General features: G+C 41.9%; 1 long non-coding RNA gene across 1 annotated transcript in view; it reads right to left on the bottom strand.

Moving 5' to 3' along the window:
* The window catches only part of LOC131349373 (uncharacterized), a 23,668-nt gene extending 17,557 nt beyond the window's left edge, over positions 1 to 6,111 (bottom strand). The window contains exon 1 of the long non-coding RNA XR_009204065.1: positions 5,920 to 6,111. This is a non-coding gene — a long non-coding RNA (uncharacterized LOC131349373). The remainder of the gene's footprint in view (positions 1 to 5,919) is intronic.
* Between the last annotated feature and the right edge of the window lie 233 nt (positions 6,112 to 6,344).

Genomic DNA, 6,344 nt, shown 5'->3' with positions numbered 1-6,344 from the left:
GGTGATGGATAGATAGATAAAAAATGGTAAACAGATGGATATAAAAATGATAACAATGAATTGATGATGGATATAAAAATGGAGAGATAGAGGGATGGATGGTGGATAAGTAAAAGAACACACACACATTTTAAAATGTAATTAACAAATCAATCAGTGAATTCAGCTGTATCTGGTGTGTAATGTGATCAGGACATCTATCAAGCAGTGTCTGCAGAGAAGACGTGTGTGTGTGTGTGTGTGTGTGTGTGTGTGTGTACGTGTGTAAGTGTGTGTGTATACGTGTGTGTGTTTTGTGATGGATTGCTCTTGTACTTAAGAGCGACTCAGTGTGTACCAGGTCCAACAATAACACACACAACGCAGGCGGAGGCAGGACGCAGGGGAGGTGCCATCTGTTAAGTGTTTGTGTGTGTGTGTGTGTGTGTGTGTGTGTGTGTGTGACGGTTTATATTCTCATGTGCTCAAAATAACATTGACAGACTGCATAATAACTGGGGAGTGTGTATGTGTGTGTGTTTGTGTGTGTGTGTGTGTGTGTGTTTAAACAATTCAGATGGCCATTATTTGAGATTTAACAACAATTATTGCTGAGAATAATGCTGGTGAAGAGTGTGTGTGTGTGTGTCTGAGTGTGTGTGTGTGTGTCTGAGTGTGTGTGTGTGTCTGAGTGTGTGTGTGTGTGTGTGTGTGTGTGTGTGAAGATAATGTCCCCTGTTTTGGCAGTTGTGTAATTATATCCTCAAAATGAAACTCAAACTAAAGACTGTTTTTCTCTTGAAACATGATGCAAGGTCACTCAGCCTGAGGACATCTTCAAGGACATCTTCAAGGAGAACATTTAGAACATTACTCTGGGGACACTCTCATTTAGAACATTACTCTGAGGACAGTCTCCTTTAGAACATTACTCTGAGGACACTCTCATTTAGAACATTACTCTGGGGACACTCTCATTTAGAACATTACTCTAAGGACACTCTCATTTAGAACATTACTCTGAGGACACTCTCCTTTAGAACATTACTCTGAGGACACTCTCCTTTAGAACATTACTCTGAGGACAGTCTCCTTTAGAACATTACTCTGAGGACACTCTCATTTAGAACATTACTCTGGGGACACTCTCATTTAGAACATTACTCTGAGGACACTCTCCTTTAGAACATTACTCTGAGGACACTCTCCTTTAGAACATTACTCTGAGGACACTCTCCTTTAGAACATTACTCTGAGGACACTCTCCTTTAGAACATTACTCTGAGGACACTCTCCTTTAGAACATTACTCTGAGGACACTCTCCTTTAGAACATTACTCTGAGGACACTCTCCTTTAGAACATTACTCTGAGGACACTCTCCTTTAGAACATTACTCTGAGGACAGTCTCCTTTAGAACATTACTCTGAGGACACTCTCCTTTAGAACATTACTCTGAGGACACTCTCCTTCAGAACATAACTCTGGGGACACTCTCATTTAGAACATACTCTGAGAACACTCTCCTTTAGAACATTACTCTGAGGACACTCTCCTTTAGAACATTACTCTGGGGACACTCTCATTTAGAACATTACTCTGAGGACACTCTCCTTTAGAACATTACTCTGGGGACACTCTCATTTAGAACATACTCTGAGGACACTCTCCTTCAGAACATTACTCTGAGGACACTCTCCTTTAGAACATTACTCTGGGGACACTCATTTAGAACATACTCCGAGGACACTCTCCTTCAGAACATTACTCTGGGGACACTCTCCTTCAGAACATTACTCTGGGGACACTCTCCTTCAGAACATTACTCTGGGGACACTCTCCTTTAGAACATTACTCTGGGGACACTCTCCTTCAGAACATTACTCTGGGGACACTCTCATTTAGAACATACTCTGAGGACACTCTCCTTCAGAACATTACTCTGGGGACACTCTCCTTCAGAACATTACTCTGGGGACACTCTCATTTAGAACATACTCTTAGGACACTCATTTAGAACATTACTCTGGGGACACTCTCCTTCAGAACATTACTCTGAGGACACTCTCCTTCAAAACATTACTCTGAGGACACTCTCCTTTAGAACATTACTCTGGGGACACTCTCCTTCAGAACATTACTCTGGGGACACTCTCATTTAGAACATTACTCTGAGGACACTCTCATTTAGAACATTACTCTGGGGACACTCTCCTTCAGAACATTACTCTGGGGACACTCTCATTTAGAACATTACTCTGAGGACACTCTCATTTAGAACATTACTCTGAGGACACTCTCATTTAGAACATTACTCTGAGGACACTCTCCTTCAGAACATTACTCTGAGGACACTCTCCTTTAGAACATTACTCTGAGGACACTCTCCTTCAGAACATTACTCTGAGGACACTCTCCTTTAGAATATTACTCTGGGGACACTCTCCTTCAGAACATTACTCTGAGGACACTCTCCTTCAAAACATTACTCTGAGGACACTCTCCTTCAGAACATACTCTTAGGACACTCTCCTTTAGAACATTACTCTGAGGACACTCTCCTTTAGAACATTACTCTGAGGACACTCTCCTTTAGAACATTACTCTGAGGACAGTCTCCTTCAAAACATTACTCTGAGGACACTCTCCTTCAGAACATTACTCTGAGGACACTCTCCTTCAGAACATTACTCTGAGGACACTCTCCTTCAGAACATTACTCTGAGGACACTCTCCTTCAGAACATTACTCTGAGGACAGTCTCCTTCAGAACATTACTCTGAGGACACTCTCCTTTAGAACATTACTCTGAGGACAGTCTCCTTTAGAACATTACTCTGAGGACACTCTCCTTTAGAACATTACTCTGAGAACACTCTCCTTTAGAACATTACTCTGAGGACACTCTCCTTTAGAACATACTCTTAGGACACTCTCATTTAGAACATTACTCTGAGGACAGTCTCCTTTAGAACATACTCTTAGGACACTCTCATTTAGAACATTACTCTGAGGACACTCTCCTTCAGAACATTACTCTGAGGACACTCTCCTTTAGAACATTACTCTGAGGACACTCTCCTTCAGAACATTACTCTGAGGACACTCTCCTTTAGAACATACTCTTAGGACACTCTCATTTAGAACATTACTCTGAGGACAGTCTCCTTTAGAACATACTCTTAGGACACTCTCATTTAGAACATTACTCTGAGGACACTCTCCTTCAGAACATTACTCTGAGGACACTCTCCTTTAGAACATTACTCTGAGGACACTCTCCTTCAGAACATTACTCTGAGGACACTCTCCTTCAGAACATTACTCTGAGGACACTCTCCTTTAGAACATTACTCTGAGGACACTCTCCTTTAGAACATTACTCTGAGGACAGTCTCCTTCAGAACATTACTCTGAGGACACTCTCCTTTAGAACATTACTCTGAGGACACTCTCCTTCAGAACATTACTCTGAGGACACTCTCCTTTAGAACATTACTCTGAGGACACTCTCCTTCAGAACATTACTCTGAGGACACTCTCCTTCAGAACATTACTCTGAGGACACTCTCCTTTAGAACATTACTCTGAGGACACTCTCCTTCAGAACATTACTCTGAGGACACTCTCCTTTAGAACATTACTCTGAGGACACTCTCCTTCAGAACATTACTCTGGGGACACTCTCCTTCAGAACATACTCTTAGGACACTCTCATTTAGAACATTACTCTGAGGACACTCTCCTTTAGAACATTACTCTGGGGACACTCTCCTTCAGAACATTACTCTGAGGACACTCTCCTTCAGAACATTACTCTGAGGACACTCTCCTTTAGAACATTACTCTGGGGACACTCTCCTTCAAAACATTACTCTGAGGACACTCTCCTTCAGAACATTACTCTGAGGACACTCTCCTTCAGAACATACTCTTAGGACACTCTCCTTTAGAACATTACTCTGAGGACACTCTCCTTTAGAACATTACTCTGAGGACACTCTCCTTTAGAACATTACTCTGAGGACAGTCTCCTTCAAAACATTACTCTGAGGACACTCTCCTTTAGAACATTACTCTGAGGACACTCTCCTTCAGAACATTACTCTGAGGACACTCTCCTTTAGAACATTACTCTGAGGACACTCTCCTTCAGAACATTACTCTGAGGACACTCTCCTTCAGAACATTACTCTGAGGACACTCTCCTTTAGAACATTACTCTGAGGACACTCTCCTTCAGAACATTACTCTGAGGACACTCTCCTTTAGAACATTACTCTGAGGACACTCTCCTTCAGAACATTACTCTGAGGACACTCTCCTTCAGAACATTACTCTGAGGACACTCTCCTTCAAAACATTACTCTGAGGACACTCTCCTTCAGAACATACTCTTAGGACACTCTCCTTTAGAACATTACTCTGAGGACACTCTCCTTCAGAACATTACTCTGAGGACACTCTCCTTTAGAACATTACTCTGAGGACACTCTCCTTCAGAACATTACTCTGGGGACACTCTCCTTCAGAACATACTCTTAGGACACTCTCATTTAGAACATTACTCTGAGGACACTCTCCTTCAGAACATTACTCTGAGGACACTCTCCTTTAGAACATTACTCTGAGGACACTCTCCTTCAGAACATTACTCTGAGGACACTCTCCTTTAGAACATTACTCTGGGGACACTCTCCTTCAGAACATTACTCTGAGGACACTCTCCTTCAAAACATTACTCTGAGGACACTCTCCTTCAGAACATACTCTGAGGACACTCTCATTTAGAACATTACTCTGAGGACACTCTCCTTTAGAACATTACTCTGAGGACACTCTCCTTCAGAACATTACTCTGAGGACACTCTCCTTTAGAACATTACTCTGAGGACACTCTCCTTTAGAATATTACTCTGAGGACACTCTCCTTTAGAACATTACTCTGAGGACACTCTCCTTTAGAACATTACTCTGAGGACACTCTCCTTTAGAACATTACTCTGAGGACAGTCTCCTTCAGAACAGACTACTGACTGAGACCCAAATATTCTGGTTCTTTGAGTTTCCTGATAAATCAAATATCACAAACAACCAAACAAACAAAATGAAAGGTTTCTGTATGGCCCACATGCCAGATGTCCAAACAAGTAATAACTCATGAATTCTCTTACAGAGACAGTTTCATTGCGGGGACATCAGGACACCTACACACACACACACACACACACACACACAGACACACACACACACACACACACAGACACACACACACACACACACACACACACACACACACAGACACACACACACACACACACACAGACACACAGACAGAGAGTCTATAGTCGTCAGGAATTTGTCTCTGCAGCATGTTTCAGCTGAACCCAGAGTGTAAGAAACAGTTATGAGCATGCCCTCACTTTGTACACACACACACACATACACACACACACACACACACACACACACACACATACACACACACACACTCACACACACACACACACATACACACACACACATACACACACACACACACTGTCCTTCATCTGAATCTGACTCTATTGGTTAAAGGGTAATGGTGCAGAAAAGCAAACTAAGCGACTGAGCACAAATGCGGTGTGGTTTTTCCATTTGGTTTGAGCGGCCACACACGAGCGCGCACACACACACACGCACCACACACACACACACACACACACAACCATCTAGATCTATCAATAAAATGCTATGACCTGAAAGAGCTGATATTTTTTAGACAAGTAGCAAAGCACAGGTCGTGTTCTGATAACATTAAACCTTCCCTTGTTGACTTTCCCTTGAGTTTAATTCTTACTTTTAAACCATTAAAAAAATCTGCGTTTAATAATAAATGAATTAATATAACTTTTATTACTAGTATAATGGCTTTGGAATATTTATAAGAAAACTTCTTACCTTGATACATAATGCAGAGAATTATTAACATTCATTAATATGCAAATTCTTATGCAAATGCATTCCTGCCATTCGAGCTCAGTGAAACATTTTAATGTAATTACTGTACATTAATTTATTCTGAGAGCTGTTTAGCTCATAACAGGTTAGCGTCCTAGCGGATTAGCAGGCAGATATGACGCCCACACAGTGTTCGACGCGAATAGTCACTGCAGCGTTCTTTCCCAACTAGAAATCTGTTCCCTGCTGTTTCCCTCCAGCACTGTGCTATGACAGTTTACACACACTCTTGAGTCATGAGGGGAAGTCCACAAGGGTGTGTTAAAAACAGTACTGGAATGTAGCCCGAGGGTGTAATTTAGGAAATAAAAGACTAGAGACATTACTCACATACTGGACTTGATCGCTCCGGGTCAAATCGATAG

Source organism: Hemibagrus wyckioides, linkage group LG29, assembly GCF_019097595.1.
Source record: "Hemibagrus wyckioides isolate EC202008001 linkage group LG29, SWU_Hwy_1.0, whole genome shotgun sequence".
Taxonomy (NCBI): domain Eukaryota; kingdom Metazoa; phylum Chordata; class Actinopteri; order Siluriformes; family Bagridae; genus Hemibagrus; species Hemibagrus wyckioides.
This window is presented reverse-complemented; position numbering and strand designations above follow the sequence as displayed.